The sequence below is a fragment of the Halichoerus grypus genome, chromosome 6 (genome assembly GCF_964656455.1).
Source record: "Halichoerus grypus chromosome 6, mHalGry1.hap1.1, whole genome shotgun sequence".
In the NCBI taxonomy this organism is placed as follows: Eukaryota; Metazoa; Chordata; class Mammalia; order Carnivora; family Phocidae; genus Halichoerus; species Halichoerus grypus.
The window spans coordinates 47,302,573-47,321,236 of NC_135717.1; the positions used below are offsets into that span (position 1 = coordinate 47,302,573).

At 45.9% G+C, this 18,664-nt stretch overlaps 1 protein-coding gene and 1 long non-coding RNA gene across 6 annotated transcripts in view; one reads left to right on the plus strand and one right to left on the minus strand.

Moving 5' to 3' along the window:
* Nucleotides 1-18,664, minus strand: part of SFMBT2 (Scm like with four mbt domains 2) — a 227,876-nt gene that overhangs the window by 208,553 nt on the left and 659 nt on the right. The window contains exon 1 of one of the 5 annotated variants that reach the window (XM_078075122.1): nt 15,465-15,689. The exons of the other annotated variants lie outside the window; for them this stretch is intronic. The gene's annotated coding sequence lies outside the window, so the exon portion shown is untranslated. Of the gene's footprint in view, nt 1-15,464; nt 15,690-18,664 lie in introns of those variants that run through there. 5 annotated transcript variants of the gene reach the window in all.
* Nucleotides 16,051-18,158, plus strand: LOC118555958 (uncharacterized). Its single transcript, XR_004927234.2, has 2 exons — nt 16,051-16,545; nt 18,004-18,158. It is a non-coding gene; the product is annotated as an uncharacterized LOC118555958 (long non-coding RNA).

An 18,664-nucleotide genomic window follows, 5' to 3' on the forward strand; every position in this document is an offset into this window, starting at 1 on the left:
CTCCTCTCTAAAGTTGTTGAACAACACAATTATAGTAACTTGGAGAGTAACAAGGCCACGATCTAGCTGTGTGACCTAGGCAAATAACTTGACCTCTCTGTTCCTCCAAACTTCTCATGAAAGCTTGACTAGATGTAATCATTGGGCCCTTTTCAAATCTAAAGTTCTATGAATCTACCAGAGCTTTTTTCAGTGTTTTATTTTTCTGCATTCAGATTACCTGTTTATCTGAAAGAAATTTTTTTTTTTTTTAATCTGAAAGAAATTTAACAGAACAAGCATCCTCCCCTGTTAATTCTTTTCTGCCTCCTCCTATCATTTGGAGAATATTCAGAGATGGTTAAGTAATTTTAGCATAAGCCAAGCAAAGTCTTGTTAGGAAGAAAATGGGTGGGGAAGAACACTCACTAGACTAGATAGTATTCTAGAGCTAACCAGAAATTATTAGGGGTTTTTACCTATTTTGAATTATCTTTAGGCCAGCAAGGTCCAGTAGAATTTTCTAGACCTGCACGGTCCAGTACAGTAACCAGGAGCCACATGGGGCTACTGGGCCTTTGAAATGCAGCTAGTGTGAAAGAGGATTTCAATTCACATTTTCATTAATTTTAATTTAAAAGTCGTATCGGCTGCCGTATTAGGGAGCACAGCTAGCCCACCACACAGGTAAGCCAGAGTTTACTATATTTGAATTTGGAGCATGTCCTAAAAATAACCATCAATTCTTGGCTCTCTTGAAAGTTTTAATTTAACAATAGCAAGCTAATTGAAAGAGAACACAGGTATTTTAAAACCTAAGAAACTTCAAAAAGAGACTTAACAGCTTCCCCGTGATATTCCACAAACATTTCACAACGAACGTTCCAATGTAGCGGCTTTTTATAGAATGTGCTGCATTTTTGCATCAATATAATTTCAAAGAAGAAACGATCTAATAAGCTAAAGCATGTGCGTCACACGAAAATCGTTTCCTGTTTTCATTCATCTATAAATTCAGGAAAATCATTCCAGCTCAAAAATGTAATCAGGCATAAAGTTTTCCTGGGAAGGAGAAAGAAGAGTCCATGAATGTAACTATTAAGAAATCAGTCAAGTATCAATGGCTTATAGAATACTCATTAAAGGGGGAGAAGTTTGCTCAAGTTTTTATGACTTCTTGGGGACTCAGCTCTCTGCACTTGCCCCTGACCAGATACTGTAAAAAAGGATTCGGGGACTATAAAGTAAGACATCAATTTAAATGCACCTAATCAATCATTTTAAATAGAACTCAAGGATAACATTATAAATATCAAAAAGAAAGCCACATCAATGAGTGGCAGAGTTATTCTGTAAGGACAAGTGACAAGGCTTTTATTTACACAGGCGACTGCAAAATGTATTTATTTCAGCGAATGACACATCACACTTGCACTTTTCCAATAATATTTACTTTCTTCCTTCCCATAAAAGGTATACACACTCTGTAGAAATCTAGGAAAATAAAATTATAAAGGAACACATTAAAGTCACTTGTCACTCTAACACCCAGGGAGAATCACTTTTATGTGGATAACAGATCCCCCTGACAGCTTCTCTGCAGGGTTTGAGTTCATGTAGAATTTAGAATTTTAATTCTTGTTTCATTTACCATTACACAGGAAGCATTCCCCCCACGTCGTTAAAATTCCTTGAAAACATGACTTGAAATGGTTGCACAATTTTTATTATAATATGAATACAGTAATTTATTTACCATTCCCCTCCTACTGACCATTAAACTTTTTTATTTTTCCCCATCATCGGCAGTGCTGTGCTGGTCATCCTCAGCCATTAATGTTAATGCACCTCTGATGTGGTCTTCCCATGGAATCCCAGAGGTGAGATGAGGGGCCAAATGCAGGAACAGATCTAAGCCTCACAATCCACGCTGCCCAAATGCTCTCCAGCCCACAGGACTCACTTGCACCGCACTTAGACTGTGCCTAGCAGTGACGACAGACTGTATCTGAAGCCAACCCCCTCCAGGCCATCAGCCGCGTTTCCTTTCCCCTTTTTCAATGTGACATTCAAAAAACACAACCTGCCATTGTAACATGCTACCCTCATGTGATAACCCTGCTCATCATATCCTTCCCACATTTTAACTGTTGGTATTTCATATAATTTTTAAGAGCGCTCCATATTCTATGTCACAAAACCGCTGCAAATATCTTCCCCAACTTTCCTTTTAGTGGCTCCTTTTGATAAAAGATTAGTTCTTTTTCTTAACTTAGTCAAATCTATCCATTCCCTTGATTTTTCTAAAAATTGTATTTTCTTTCTTTTTTTTTTAATGAGAGAGAGAGAATCTTAAGCAGGCCCCATGCCCAGCGCAAAGCCCAACGCGAGGCTCGACCTCACAACCCTGAGATCATGACCTGAGCCTAAATCAAGAGTCGGATGCTTAACCAACTGAGCCACCCAGGCACCCCTAAAAGTTGCATTTTCAAAAAAGCCCTCCCCCCACCCTGAGACACCAGAAGTCTAACTTCTCTGGGATTCCAAGGCTTACACTTAACTCTTTAACATAGGGGGAATTTCTGCTCAAATATTCTGTGAGGGGCAGCTCTGGGCTGTCCCCTCCTGCCCCTCCCCCCAGCATAGGTAATAACCCATTTGTATCCCATTGGGTTTCCACGTTCTGTCTTTATCATATATTAAAAACTTACGCATACGAGGCTGTGTTTCGGTGTACCAAAACTTCCTTGAATTATGAGAAAATTCAGAGAAACAGAAGTATGACTTGTATCCATATACTCCCCCTTAGTTCAGCAGCCATTAAATTTGGAGTCCTTTGGGGTTGGTTTATAAAGGGACAACCATGATTTTGCACGGCCTGAAATGCAGTCTCCTACGACTTTATCATCACGAGGCATTTGACCGTGAACAGATTACTGTGTATCTGAAAGACACACGGGTAGAATTTCTGTGCATCAGAGACTGCTCACTGTCCCTCCTCCACCCTCAACATCCGCTTTCCCCATCGTCTACAGAGAGGTGTAAATGGCCAAGGAGTTGGATGTGGTCGTGCCAGATGCGTGGCACAACCGAACCACCTGGAGGGCTTGTCAAACCTCAGGCTGCTGGGCTCCACCCCCAGAGTCTCTGATCGACAGATCAGGAGAACTGCCGATGCATTCATATTTCTAACAAGTTTCCAGGTGCCGCTGATGCTGCTGGTCCGAGCACTACACCTGGAGAACCACAGCTTGATGAAAAGATTTTTGTCTGGGGTGCTGAGAAAGATAAAGTAGTTCCACATCAAGAGATATTTAACATAGGTGTACTAAAAAAATACATATATTTCTGCAAAGTCATTTACATGTGGAGAGGGGAAGGTTGGTTCTTTCAGAAATAGCTCTGCATTAAATAGTCTTGCATGATAAGTAGTGTTCCTTATAGAATGCCAGTTACCTCAGTTCCATTTTACAAAGTCAAGCTTTGCTACACCATCTGCCGATAGGAGTTACAGTTTATCAAGATTGCATCATGTTGACTCTTCGTGGGGGAGCCACGCTCTTAATGGATCTATGTATCTGACCGAATTATTTTTTGCAGGTCTCTTTTCTCAAAAAGCAAGAAGAAACTGGGTTGTACAATCTCTAGGGACTCTTCCCATGGTGTCCCTCACTCCTCGCAATGCCCTTCTCCTTCAGATCCCTTGGCTGATTGCCATGGTGTTCATCTCCACACTGCTGATAACTCACTTATGAACTTCCCAGTTTCTGTCATCAAGTCATGGGCTAGCACTCAGCCTGCTCTTCCTCCCTCCTGCCCTTCGCCTCCTAGCAGGTGTGACTCCGAAGCTCTATGAAGACATCCCAGCTGACCCCGCAGCACCCTGGGACTGTGTCCTTTTCCTCGCACAACTCTGCCTTGGAGTCAGTCATGATCTTGTTCTTTCCACGTCCTTAGTTTTAACATACTTATCACCCATTCGAAAGAACGCAATGTTTCCACTCACTGTGGAATTCTCCTCTCCATAAACTGAGATATATAGGCATTTTGTTAATTTCATCTCAAGAACTTTCCACCAGGGCCTCTGTTCTGCTCCCATCCAGACGAACTGCCTTCTATGCCTGGCTGGCTGGCAAACGCCATCCTTAGACCTTGCTTCTCTCTCCTTTGTCACATAGCCTCTCTTCTGGGTCCCATGTCTTCCCCATTCTCGCTTTTCTCCCTTTTGAGGAGGTATGTTCCCTAAGAAAGGATTTAGGTGGAAAACATGAGGCCTTGCATGGTTGAAAATGCCGTTAACTACCCTCACGTTGGAACCAGTAGTTTAGGTGGGGAAAAAACTTCCAAGGTCAAGGGGTGCCGGGGTGGCTCAGTCAGTGAAGCATCTGCCTTCGGCTTAGGTCATGATCTCAGGGTCCTGGGATTGAGTCCCACATTGGGCTCCATGCTCGGCAGGGAGTCTTCTTCTCCCTCTGCTGCTCCCCCTGCTCATGCTCTCTCTCTCTCTCTCACTTGCTCTCTATCTCAAATAAATAAAATAAAATCTTAAAAAAAAAAAAACCTCCGCGGTGGAAAAAACATCTCGCAGAGTTTCAAGGGCTTCTGTCCACCGTCTCCCAGCTTCCACTGGGGAAGTCTGTCAGCAGCCCAGTTACTGGGGCCTCGGAGCTGAAACTTCTCAATGACGTGCCTACTGACGATCTGCTTGTGGCTTCAGGGCACACTGGCTTCTTTCAAGTTTAAAATTCATGTTCTTGTGCTAGGATATTTTCTTGAATTACTACTAACTTCCTCATCTCTGTTTTCTGTTCTTTTGCCCAAATATTCAATCAAATGTCGGACCTCCTCAATCTGCTTCATTTTTTCTTTTATGTTCTGTCGCTTTTTCTTTTTTTTTTTTTTTTTAAATCTTCCACCTAGGATCTATCATCAGCTTCTCCCTCTAGCTCTTCTATGGAGCTTTACAATTTAATTTCACAAAGCTCTTTTTAAATTCTCATTAAGACTCCCTTCCCCACCCTATCCTGTTCTTGTTACCAGGATGCAAAGTCTGCTATTACCTCCCTGTGGTGATTCGTGATCTTCTTTTAGAGATTTTTCTTCTCTCCTTCATAAGAGAAGTTATTTTGCTCTCTTTGTTGGTTTTGGTCTCTACTTTTTATGTGAGGTACCTTCCTCAGAAGATTGGTAACACTTTGTGGTTCTCCTGTTTAAGAGGGGGGCACTGACGGGCTGGCTGGCGTCTCCAAGCCAAGTGAGGCTGTCAATCCTGGGAACCCACCTGGAGGTCAGCTGGGTCATTCCAAGAGGAAATCCCAGCATGAGTGTCTTTACGTCTTTACTCCCAGGTTGGTCAACATACACTGAAAAGGATTCCACCATATTCCATTATAGAAGGGCTGGGGTCTCTGCCTACTGTCACTGGTTTAGAAGGGAACATCTCAAAACACACACAATCCCTTTCTTCCCTGAGATGAGGCACGTGCGGTCTCCAAGAAAGATCCCCCTCTTAAATCCAAAGCAACAGAGGAGTCCAGCTCCAGCTTCAGATCTCCACTTATGAGAATCAATAAATTCTCTTCCTTCCTTCCTTCCTCACCCCACTACTGACTAATATACCACTTCTTCATCTTGATTTTGTTTTATAAGACATGAGGAATGTTACACTCTTACTGTGCAGAGACAATTATCCAAACTCAGGTGAAAACATGAAGCTTTTTATTGTAAGTCACGAGGCTGCCTCCAAAGGCTTGCAGCTCACAAGGGCTCACTTTAGTGAACTGCACTGTATTAGTGATAAAAGAAATGTCGCGTTTCTTTTAGTTACCCAGACTTTTCAAAGTGATCTGCCTCAAAGTAGTTCAAGAAACTTGCAATGTAACTACTTAACATACTCATAATTTCATGCTCCCTACTCTGAAGTGGGAAAAGGTTTGCAGTTGTTCGTTTCTTCACATGACTCAGAAAAGCAAATATTCTCCGGATAGAAAATAAAATGTGAAGGTCTAAACTCAAAGCTTATGAAATTCCAGACATGCTCTAGCTGCCCATGGATATCTAGCGTGTCTAAGTCGCACAGAAAACGGCCTCATTTCATACTCGGGAAATCTCGAAATGAGCACAGGACACCTAACCTGAGCTAAGACCTTTCAAAATATTTCAAATAAAGCGGAAAATATCAGAGGATTCTGAAGGATGTGCAACCTAATTTTCTTCCCAAATCTGATCTCTGAAAAATCACTACTTCCATCCTTGGAAGAAGCAACATGCAAATAAACAGCCAAATAACAGCCTGAGATCTTGAGAGTGGCTACAAGAACCATACCTGTAAAGGGCTTTGAAGAAGAAAAACCATGTTAAGGGCCTGGCGCTATGATCGAGGAGAGCCTCCTTCTATTTATATCCACCCTGTCACCGGATCCAGCCTGCTAATAAAGCCTGACTGCGCCCATCCCCTCCTGACTCCTAATAGCCAACACGCAGCCTTTCTAAGAAGAGACAGGTCCTGCCTGATTCCATCATCAAGTGAGATGAACTGATTCTCTGGGGCACAACGTTCATGAAATTCTGCCATCCGCCACATGCTCAGAGCTTGATTCACCTTGATTAGGACAGCAATTTACTGGCCATTTGTCAACCGGGCTTCACTGGTTTTCACTCTAAATAGATTGAAATCTGACACAAATTGCTGTCCCCGCACAAGAAATGCTAATTTTTTACAATCAGATTCATACCTCAATCCTGGGAAATAAGATATGTGGGGGAAAATAGGTACTCCAGGAGAAAACACCAGGGCTGGCTGGCGGCAGCCTGCAGTTCCCACAATAACGTACTGTGTCTTCTAATTCATGGTTTTAACTGTCACCTCTTAACCTCCCAATCAAACGGCATGTATTACTCAAGAGTAAAGGTGAATGAAATCAGTGCTTCCAAAGGGGCATTATGCAACATGAGAAACACGGCAGCGTCCCAAGCTACCTGCTCAAGAGAAGAGAAAACCCAAGCAAAGGGCAGATGAGCTGTGCACTGGCTCAAAAGTTCACTTACTAATTTACTATTTACCTACAGATTATTTAGGGACCCTTTACTACTTATTGGCTCTAAAGAAGGATGGCGCCTTGAAATCCCCAACGGAATCTACTATGCAATAGGTCTTTGCATCCAGGTGGTGATAAAGGGTTTCTTGCACCAGAAATTTGCTTCCAAGCCACCAAGGTTAAACACGGTCCTCACGTGACCCTAGGACTGACATGAGATACTTTACACCAAAGAGCCTGGAAGGGCCTTACGATAAAAAAGCATAATTTTTAGAATTAGCACAGGCATCATCCACACGGTCCTGACATCTTAAACTAAGCCTGGGGTTTCCCTGTCACCTACAAAGACTGATATGAATTAGAGCATCCGTCCAAGCCTCTGACAAAGCTAAAATATCCTTCATATTTTACAGGAGATGTGTATCCCACATTACATGCCCATGTGTGGAAGTCACTAGCCCATGTGCCGTACGTATGATCGTGAGAACTCAAAAAGCAAAGAATTCTGACAAGGGATCTTTCAGTAAGCTAGACATGTGTAGATAATGTCTAATCATCAGCGCCTAATTTTCTGAGGGGATCTTATGTATCGGTTACTTCAAGCAGCACAGATACACAGCAATGATGCTTGAGAAATGCCACACACTTCAAAATGTCTAATGGAAGCCAGCCTGGAGAGCTGTGCAATCTCCTCGGGGATTCATAAAACAACTAGAGAGCATTTCAGGTGTTTACCTGAAGCCATACCTATAACCATAAAATTGGGCATGAATCAAATTTTATAAATCATATCATTTAAATGCATGAAGGAAGTTGACTCCAGTGGTGTCCCACTGCATATCGTTATGCAAAGTCAATAAAAACACCCTAATTTAGCTTTGTTAGTACAGAACATGGGGAAGTAATTCACGGAGATCTGGCCTTTACACTGGAATGTAACGATCACTAAACCAGAATGTACCCTTGGCCCTCTAACCGCAACAAGCAACACTGTTCTCATCTGCCAAACACAGGGCCTGCTCTAAAAGTCTCGCCTCCCAGGCACACACTTCAGGGAATCTGGGTTTTCACGGACCTTCCTTGTTAAAACAAAGCGTATATGGGAGGAGAGAGTAATAGAGCCTCCCCTCAAATGGAATAAAGACTCAAAAAAACCAAAATATTACCCATGGTCTGAGCTGGATCCCGAAAGCTTTCGTAAAAAGAGGTGGGTCAGGACCTAAATGCCCAGCTGGCTACTCACAGACTTAACCTGATAAACTGCATTAAGGCATTGAGGTTCCGTAGCCACAGAGGGATGGAAAGGGGAAAGGTGTCCTGCATTTTTCATCTAGTTGGGAAGGATAAAGCATATTTAAAGTTTTAAAGACAATGAATGACAAGGGCCAAAACGAGGCCCAAATAGTCTCTGCTACGCCGCTTAGAGTCGTCCTGCCTCCTGCAAGCGTAACGTCAGCACGGACAACCATGACTGGTGGGTTTGATTCCAGAGTTGGCTGTTTTTCTGGACCAGGGGATGTCACCTCGCCTTACCTGACATCACGGACACACCCTTGGCAGGGGTTACACACACCAGGGCATGAGGCGTTGGAGGATCTCAGAAACTGTCAGCTTCAATACAAAACATTACCCGCGGCATTCTGTTTCATTAGCACACTGATGTTAATGCTTCTTGTAAGATTCGGGGCCTGGCGATGGACTCCTCCCAGCGTCCCACTCAGCTAGGAAAGCCCTGTCCTCGGAAATGCCTGAAGAAAACATTGATGCCTAAAGAAATCTCGCCTGCCACCAGATAAACATCTGAAAACTCACTCCCACCCCACCCGCCTCCAAGAAAACATACATACATACATACATACATACATACATAAATAAATAAATAAAAACGCTGGGAGGTAAGTCTCTCAAACACACATCTTGTACACACTCGGGACTTTAAAAGCCTCTGTGTAACTAGGCCACGTGGAAAATGAAGACTGAGAACTGCAAGTGATACGAACAAAGACAAAACACGTAGGATGAGGATGCAGTGTTCGGCGACCAAAACTGGGCTGACACATCAGTGTCAATCGTGGCCAATCAGTTCGAGCAAAACGAGCAAAAACGGGATCCAACCTACAGCCTTCAACAGGCAGCCAGAGGCTGGAGTAGTGATTTTGCATCTGTTGTTCGTCCGTTGACAAATAAAGACATCGTAAGTACAAAAGAATAAGTACGATTAAAGCAGATGAAGTGTAACTTAGTGAGTTAATATCAACAAGGATATGAATGCATAAGACAAGTAGGCTTCCTGGAAAAGTACATGTTTGCAGTCTGGACTTCCGCTGTATTAATGACTTCTGTCCTCCAAACCCTCCTTTTCCTCCCCAGGTACCTCCATGCTAAGGCTCCTATTTCCCTCGCTCCCACTTCTCCACCTTTCAAAAGGCAAATCCAGCTTCTTCCCTGCAGGAATAAATGCACACACCACAGTGATCCAACCGAAACGTTGGCAGTGTTCTTTGCCCCCTAATCCCCCTTGACTTTTTGTCCCTTATCTCTACTCATTTTGTGGGACGTTTCTGCAAGCTCTCCACAGTGCTGGAGAAGCAATGCGTCTCTTTCAGCAAGAGTACCAACTGGAAGCCTGTCTGGAACAGTCTCTTAGGGAGCTCTGCCTTTTTTATTAAAGACCTCGAGCCTGGGGCACCTGGGTGGCTCAGTCGGTGAGGCGTCTGCCTTCAGCTCAGGTCAGGTTCCAGGGCCCTGGGATCGAGTCCAGCATTGGGCTCCCTGCCCAGCCGGGAGTCTGCTTCTCCCTCTGCCACTCCCTTCCCCCTGCTCATGAGCGCGTGCTCTCTCTCTCTCTCAGATAAATAATCTTTAAAAAAATAAAGATTTATTGAGAGATCCCCTCTTCCCTTGCATGTCCAGTGTTTGTGCTAAGCACATAGACAAGTTGACTACGAGTGAATCCTCAAGATGACTACAACCAAAGAGCATTTTTTTTTTAAACCACCCAGATGGAAACATCCTTTCCAACGTGGAGGTAGGAAGTAAAGGCGTCCTTTGCAACACTAAAGTATGTAGGAGAGAGATTTTTTCCTCTAACAAAAAGATAGCATATTTGTCACAAATCCGTAAAAGTAAACCTGGCTTTCACCTTTTGAAGCCGGCCTGTAAAATATATTTGTACCTAGCAAGAATTCTATCTGCCATTCATGGCAGGAAAAATCGAAAACTGGAAGTAGAGGGAAGATTAAAGGAAAGTGACTTAGCCAAGGTCACACGCACACACATACACCCCCCTGGAGCCAGACCAGGGGTTCTGAATCCCTAAGCCCGGTTCACTCTAACCATGAGACCGTAGCTTATCTTCCTTTAGTGCACTTCCTAAAATAATGCCAAAAGCCAATTTCCAGAAAAATCCTGCTTACTTTGGATTTGGCAAAACTCGACATCTTCTCCTGAGCTTTAAAGGAGGTGAAATTAATCTGTGCTCGTCTACAGCAAAGAAACTTTGATGGCCAGCTTCGAGCCTGAGGTCAACCTCACCATGTGCACAACCCGCTGACAAGAGCAGAGTGGGCACAGGAAGGACCATGCTTACCCAGGCCTCACACAAGGAGCCGCTCTGAAGTTTTCTGTTTCTACTCAAGAAAACAATAACGTAATAAAAGACCAAAATCTTAAGTTGAATCTAAAAGACTACGCTCATCGGTAGCCGACACTAGTTAGAAAAGAAGGGCACCTGGGTGGCTCAGTGGTTAAGCATCTGCCTTTGGCTCAGGTCATGATCTCAGGGTCCTGGGATCGAGTCCCGCATTGGGCTCCCTGCTCAGCATGGAGCCTGCTTCTCCCTCTGCTTGCTGCTCCCCCTGCTTGTGCGCGCTCTCTCTCTCTCTAATAAATAAAATAAAGTCTTTAAAAGAAAAAGAAAAGCTACTTAGAAGGGAAAATTCTAGCTCTCTTCCCCAGCTGTCCCAAGGTCCTTTGGAGTTCCACTCTCCACTTGCCTACGACTTGAGAATTTTTCCACTTACTCTCACCTATGCTGGTGTGGGAATGTCTTCCAGAGAGGAGAGAAAAAAGGAAACTGATGTGTAGGAAAACCAATTACCTTTTAATTAAGCTGAAATTTCAGAAACGTAACACTTTTCAAAACTGTAATGGCCAATTCACATGACAGGGAGCAACATTCTATCCCAACCCAGGACACTGAATATTTTCACTTCTACATTTAAAAACAGAGATTTAGCTTCATCTAGAGGCTCTGCTCTTCCATGACCATCTGAAATAAATGTAAACAGAAAATGCTCTAGTCTTCCTGCATTGCAAATCAAGTTCAAAAAAAAACCAACCCTATTTATATGATGCCCTAGAACCTCTCCAAAGACTCTATCTCCTTATCAATAAAATAAAGATAACGGCACTCACCCGTAGCGATTAAGTAAGCTAACACATTTAAAGTGTTAGACACAGTAAATAATCAATATATAACAATTACAGTTTCAAAGACAATGAAAGACTAGGATTCAAATCTTCACTCTCTCTCTTGCTCTAACTTGCTGGCAAGAGATTACTTAAAAATATTTTAAAAAATAATAATAATAAAAGATTTTTTTTCTCAGCCAACAAAACTTCAGGGGAAAAAAAAAAATCACAGGATAAAAATCTGCCCCATCTTCCCCATCCCACCAGCTCCAAAATGGTCTTCTGTTGGCCTTACTCTACAGATTATCACCATATGCTCTCACAAGCACATTATCTACCAAATGTGTCATTTTTTTTACAGAAAATCAAAAAGAATGAAACAGAAAAGCACAATGGATTCTTTGTTTCATCAGTGTCAACGACATCTATCTTATCACAAGGACAGAAACTTAAGTGACAAAAAAATAAATAAAACTTTTTGATTAGTGAATATCATCTTATCAAAACCAAGGGACCTGACTATCAGTATATGGTGAAACATAATCATGTTTTAAAATTCACTAGGCGCTAACCAGATGGGGAGTGTGATGCTGGCATCTTTACATCACAGTACCCTGACATGATCCTGCAAAACCGATCCTTCAGGGTCTTGTTCGGTGACTTTATATGAATCCTATAACATCCCTTGTTGTACTGCAAGCTCTAAACTGAATACCTTCCCTTATTTACAATATACAGTCCTGTCTCATTTACATGGACTTCAACACAGCCAACACTTGTTTTAGCCAACAACATCATTTTTCTTAGGAGTTGTCCAGGACATGTCTAGTCTTACAGAGAGAGGAAGTATAGCTGACTCTTAAATTCAGGTTTGAATTCTAGGTCCACTGACATATGGATTTTTTTTTTATAAAGTACACTACTATAAATATATTTTCTCTTCCTTAGGATTTTAATAACGATTTTCTTTTCTCTAGCTTACTTTATTGTAAGAATATGGCGTGTAATACAAATATAAAATCTGTATGAATCAACTGTTCACAGTATTGGTATGGCTTCCGGTCAACAGCAGGCTCTTAGTAGTTAAGCTTTTGGGAAGTCAAGCGACACAAGAATTTTCAGCTGGGGGGGGTGGGGGGAGTTGTTGCCCCAACCCCTATGTTGTTCAAGGGTCAACTGTACTGCCTAGTGGCTCAACCTAAAGAGCAGGAATGGGGACACCTGGGTGGCTCAGTCAGCTCAGGTCGTGATCCCAGGGTCCTGGGATCAAGTCCCGCATGCAGCTCCTTGCTCAGTGGGAAGCCTGCTTCTCCCTCTCCCTCTGCTACTTCCCCTGGTTGTGCTCTCTCTCTGACAAATAAATAAAATAAAACCTCAAAAAAATAAAATTAAAAAAATAAAATAAAATGAAGAGCAGGAATGGTAAATGCAACATCAGATCTAGTTCTTTTACTCCCCAGGCTACCAGGAGGCCACAGTCACCCACCCACACTATAAATACTAGCAGAATGAGGTCCCAGCACTCACCCTGTCTGCAATGGTGGGGTATAGAGGGCTATGTGGAATAGTCCCTTCTAGTCCTATGAATTCCTAAAGCATACTTGAATCAGGTACTTCTTTATGACTTCTTTTCAAAACCGCAATGACCTAGCCCAGCCCATGCTATTACAAAGATTATACACGAAGGCTGGGGCACCTGAGTGGCTCAGTTGGGGAAGCATCCAACTCTTGGTTTTGGCTCGAGGTCATGATCTCAGGGTCCTGGGATGGAGTCCCGCTTAGCACGGAGTATGCTTGAGATTCTCTCTCCCTCTCCTTCTGTCCTTCCTACTCGTTCTCTCTCTCTCTCTCTCAAACGAAGAAATAAATCTTTTTTGGGGCACCTGGGTGGCTCAGTCGTTAAGCGTCTGCCTTTGGCTCAGGTCACGATCCCAGGGTCCTGGGATCGAGCCCCGCATCGGGCTCCCTGCTCTGCAGGAAGCCTGCTTCTCTCTCTCCCACTCCCCCTGCTTGTGTTCCCTCTCTCGCTGTGTCTGTCTCTGTCAAATAAATAAATAAAATCTTTAAAAAAAAAAAAAAAGAAAGAAAGAAATCTTTTTTAAGAAAGTTAAAAGATTATATATAAAGGCTCCATTTGTGTGTGCCTCCATCTCCACACCTCACTTTTGCAGGGCATGAACGATGCCTGCCCCCATACATACACAGCTTCTTTCCCTCGACAATGTCAGCACTTGACCCCTGCAGAGGGAACTACAACCCACCAACTGCTCTCACAAACGTCTTGTTGAGCCTCAGTCACCAAGGCCTGTACTACTTTCACTCTACTTAGCAGGCATGGGTCTGACAGATGAATCACTTGAGCACGCCTACCAAGATGTGTTGAATCACTGATTTTTTCCCCCAAATAGAAGCACGGAGATCTGAGTGAGACTCCAGTCTGATGCATTTATTTTGTAGATAAGGAAGTTGAGGCTCAGAAAAAAAATGCCGTAAGTGGTCCAAGGTCACAAGGCTAGACAGAAATATCTCCGAAGTAAAACCCAGGCCTCCTGATTCTGTCCTCTCCTCTGCCAGGAATCTTCCTTACAAAATCAGGTGGTTAGATCCTGGGTCACCAATGAATGCGCAGGTTGGTTTGTTATGACAAGTTCCCTAATTTTTTTTTTCCATATTTGTAGAATAGGGACAATAAGTCGGTACTGGGGCAATGTAGACATAAGAACAGTTTATAAAAAACACAAAATGTGCCTTGAACTACATATCCTAATTTCATTTTGGGACAAGAACCTTTTATAAACTCTTCTTTATGACCACTATACTGTTACGTCGTGAACTCCAAAAGTTCCAAATAGTGAAATACTATCAGACAAAGGTCCAAGCTGAGAACCCTAGAACTGGAAGTCATTCAAATCCCCACAGTAGACCATTTTGTACAAACTATTAAGAAGAAGGACAACAAGGAGGAGAAGAAGAGAAGAACTCTTTTACTTTGATACCCTGACAAAAACTTTTCGGTATTAAGTATAGGCCCTGCAAACTATGCATTTCCATTGCACGGGGTTCTTCAACCCCCAAAGCACCCTGTACTAATAAAATGTAACCCTCATTCACTTACTTCTCAGAGCAGTGTTTCCAACCCAGAGAGGTGGCAAGTCCTTCGTGGGCACCAGTACATCGAGAAAGGTGAACAATGCGCCACCTCAGCTAGAGTGGGCAGAAACGGTATTTGATAAACCTTCAATACTCCCAGGACAGCAAAGGAAGGTCTTAGGAAGAGAGGCTAATCCTGAGATCACCCAGGCTCTCCTCTTTCTTCAGGAACCTATTCTGGTTTATTTGTTTGTTTTTAAGCAAGAATCATGAACCTAGGGATTTATACCTTAAAAGGTTTAAAAAACAAAACAAAAAAACAACAACAACAAAAAAAACCCGTCTATGATTTCTGCAAGAACACACGAAGAGGAAAAGCTCTCTCAGATCAATGACTCCCATCATTAGTGAAATTCAGGTCCCAGCAGGATGGCCTGTTGGAAGTTCAAGGTGCTGGAACCCTAGCGGGAAATTCTTCTCTGAGAGCCAGCACTTCTAGAACAACACACATCAAAGCAGGGTGGACTCTTTTCTAGGGTAGGGGCTGCTGAATCAATCACCCTGCCGCTGGGCAGGGGTTTACACCGCCAGGGGAATGGGTCTTTAGCACAGTCCAAACTTTGGTAGGGGAGGGGAAGGTTTCTGGTGTGCGTGGGTGTGCCCCTCACCCCTTTCAGGCAGGTGGCTTGGTCCCAGCGCCTAGCTAAAATAAGGATCTGAGACATATTTATTTATGGAAGGGAGGAAGCAGCGTGTGTGCCAACTTAATGCTTACTAGGGAGAAAGTAGCAGATCTCCTATCGCACAGGAGCGCCTGGCCAATTCCTTCTGGCTACCAAGGCCTCTCCCCTCCCACTCTGTACCCGCTCAACCTCCCTCCCCACCCCCAACCGCCTCCCCAGAATGCGGTGCCGAATTTAAGCCGGTTTTCGCGTTTTCTCCGACCTGGTGAACCCTGGATCCACTTGCTTGGTGTAAACACGCGAATCGGTCCCCCAGGTCCCTTGGCGTCGGTGAGAGGGTGGAGGGGTGAGGGAAAGAGGACGGCAGCGGCGATGGATGCGGATTCAGCAAGGGTCGGCCCTGGTCGAAAGCGGTTTCCCACCAGTAGACTCAGATCCGCGCCGGCCGCGCCGCTGGAGCCGACAAAACGCGGTGCGGGGCCGACGCTCTCCGGAGCCGGGGCTGCGCGCGGGGCTGGGAGCCCCAGACCTGGAACGCGCCCGCGGGACCCGGGGACGCAAAGGAGGGGACGCTGGGGTGGTGAGAAGTCTGACTACTGCACCGAAAGGGGAACGAGCATCCGTACGACCAGCGCCTGGCGCCCTGCTCTTCCCGGAATCCCACCCAACTCTAGAAACCCAAAGATCCGAAAATTCCGAAAGCGAAACTGCAAGCGGGTCTCCAGAAGTTTGGGAACGGTCTCCCAGGCTTCCCGGCGTCTCTCTGCACTCCGGACACCACAGATGCCGTCAAGGCCAAGCGCCCCTGGCGGTGGCGATCGCTGCGCACGGCCACCATCCGCGTCCCCGGGGCACCTCCCTCGGTTTTTTACGCGGAAAGGGCCCCAGCCCCGACCCGCAACCCCAGCCCCAGCCCGGGTTCCGGGGCGGTGGTCGGCCGGGCTCCTGCCGCGCCTCCCTCCTCCCGCTCCTTCCTACAAGAAAGGGAAACTTGGGCCCTGCGAGAATCCTGAGGAATGTTCTTTGTAATCGGTTGTATATTCGCTTCCACGGCACAGCTCGGTGCAAAATCGCGGGTTTCGGGGCGTTAGAGTGAATTGTGCGCTTGTCAGCGGCGACGTCAGGAGGACGAGGGGAGGGGTTCCCGGCTGAAACTGCAGTTTACAAGCACAGAGCCATTTTAGGCTGGTTTCCACTTCAGCGAAGCCCACGGGAAAGCTGTCCCCGGGAGGACCCGCTAGCCGCGCACGCTGCAAGGGCCGGGGACGCGCCGCGCTCTCTGCCCGGGGGACCCACCCTGTCTTGGCCGGAGTGTCGCCGATCTCTCAGCCCCGCCAACCCAGGTGGGAAGGAAAATCTGCCGTGGGGTCTCCAATCCTAGTGTCGCCTCCCCTGGGCCCCCACCCGCGGGACACTACTAGAGAGAGGCCTCTCCGACAGCGCGGCGTCTAAGGGGCAAGGACGAGCTGACCCTATGGATCGCCCCTCTAGGCCCCTGTAAATGCCCTGAGACCCCGTTACTGCGCTAACTACGGACCTAGCCAACACACTATCTTTTTAAACCTGAGATTTAAACACGTCTTGGCGCACTTGGCCAAGGCGCCATCAGGTTCGCCGGCCCAGATAAGGTCCCCAGAACCTGCCCTCGCCAGGCCCGGGGGACCGCGCACAGCCGCCGCACGGCCCCCTGTCCCCTGGGTCCCTCCCGCGCGACCTCCGCTCGGCAGCTGCGTCCTGGCCACTGGCGACCCCTGTTGGAGATCCCTGTTTCTAGCTTAGCGAGCTCGGGTTTGCTTGCTTCCCCTCCGACTCCCCTTACAGGCTCCGACTTTGCCCCCAAACTCCAGTCCCAGACCCTCCAGGCCCCAGAAGCCGGCCTTTCCCGGACACCACTCAAACCCCAGTGCCACAGCGCCGCCCGCTTGCCTGCCATGGCCGGGGGACGCCCCACTCAGATTCAGCCTTCTCGCGCTGGACCTAAGCTAGGGACACTTTCTTCCGAGACCACTTCTCCCATCCCCCACCTTCCCTAGAGCTCAACTCCAATCCAAAAGCAACTCCTCGCTTCGACCCTACACACTTTTACGCCTAGGTCGGCGCGCCAACACCTTTCTGCCCCACCACTCTCCTCCCCACGCCTCGGCCGCGAGGCCCCCACCGCCAAGTGCGAAGTGCCCCCAGCACACACAAAACCCCACAGGCGTCTGCAGCCCGACTGCACCCAATACCCTGGACAGTTAGTCCTTTTAATAAGCACCTCCGCACTCCGCCTACTCCGGGCTTCACCTGCACAGAATCCAGCATACAGAGAGCTTGTCTCAAAGAAAGCCGAAATAAATCATTGCCTCTGCCCTCATGTATTTTGCACCACGTGTCAGCAGTTTGTCACGTCAAATCATGGCAGAGTCTGGTTCCAAGACGCACACACACATTCGGGGCTTATCTCTTTGACACCGCCCCCCACAACTGCACACACCAGTATGCACACCGATCCAAAGACACATGCAGCAGTGGTGCTCGGATGCCCCAGTCTGGACCAGCGGCACCCCTTTCCCCCCCTAGCAATGGACTGGACACGCAGACTCGAAACACGGAAAAAACTAGGGCAGCTCATTCTGTCTCTTTTTTCCCATTTAATTCGCTAAAACAGCTCCTGGAGTAGCCAAAGAGAGTCGAAACTAAGGCATGGCAACTCCGGTTGGGTTTTTTCCCACCTCAAAACCTTTATTTTCAGTTTTTAAAAACCACCTTAGCCCGCCATATTGAAACTGGCAGGGTTTCTAAATACTCCTTCCCCGCAGTTGCAGCGCTTCCAAGAAAACACAAGTACGGATCGGGCTCTGGACGTGCGTCCGGCCACAGCGAATCCAGCACTTCCCACCCCCCAGGTCCCTGGTCCCCGGTTCAGCCTCTCCCGCCGCCCCGGGCCAAAATCAATAAATACATCTAAGCAGTTCCTACAGTTGTTTTCTTTTTTTCTTTCTTTTCTTTCTTTCTTTCTTTTTTTTTTTTTTTTTTGGCGGATTTTTACCAACACACACACACACGTTTAAAAAATAAACTCCAAAGCTAGATCAGATTAGCAATTTTGAAAGGAGGTCATATGAGAGTAGACAACAGGAAAGCCCCAAGTGACAGGATATTACTTTAAAGCGAAAAAAAAAAAGAACAAAAAGATCATCCATGCCGGAGCACGCTCCGAAACTACTACTGACAATTTCATTTCAGCTGCACAGGCAAATGTTTCCAAGAGGGCGACTCCGAATGTGTAAACGATTTTTAACACCCCTGATGGCTGGTCTCCAGTCCTCACCCTACCATTTTCCCCCTCCCCGCCCCCAACACACACACCAAAAAAAGAAGAAAGAGACCCCGACAAGGGAAGAGACCGCGGAGCGCGGGGTTAGCAAGGGCGGCTGCGTAGCTAAAATGAGCGCACAAATGAGGAAGGTGGGCGGCGGG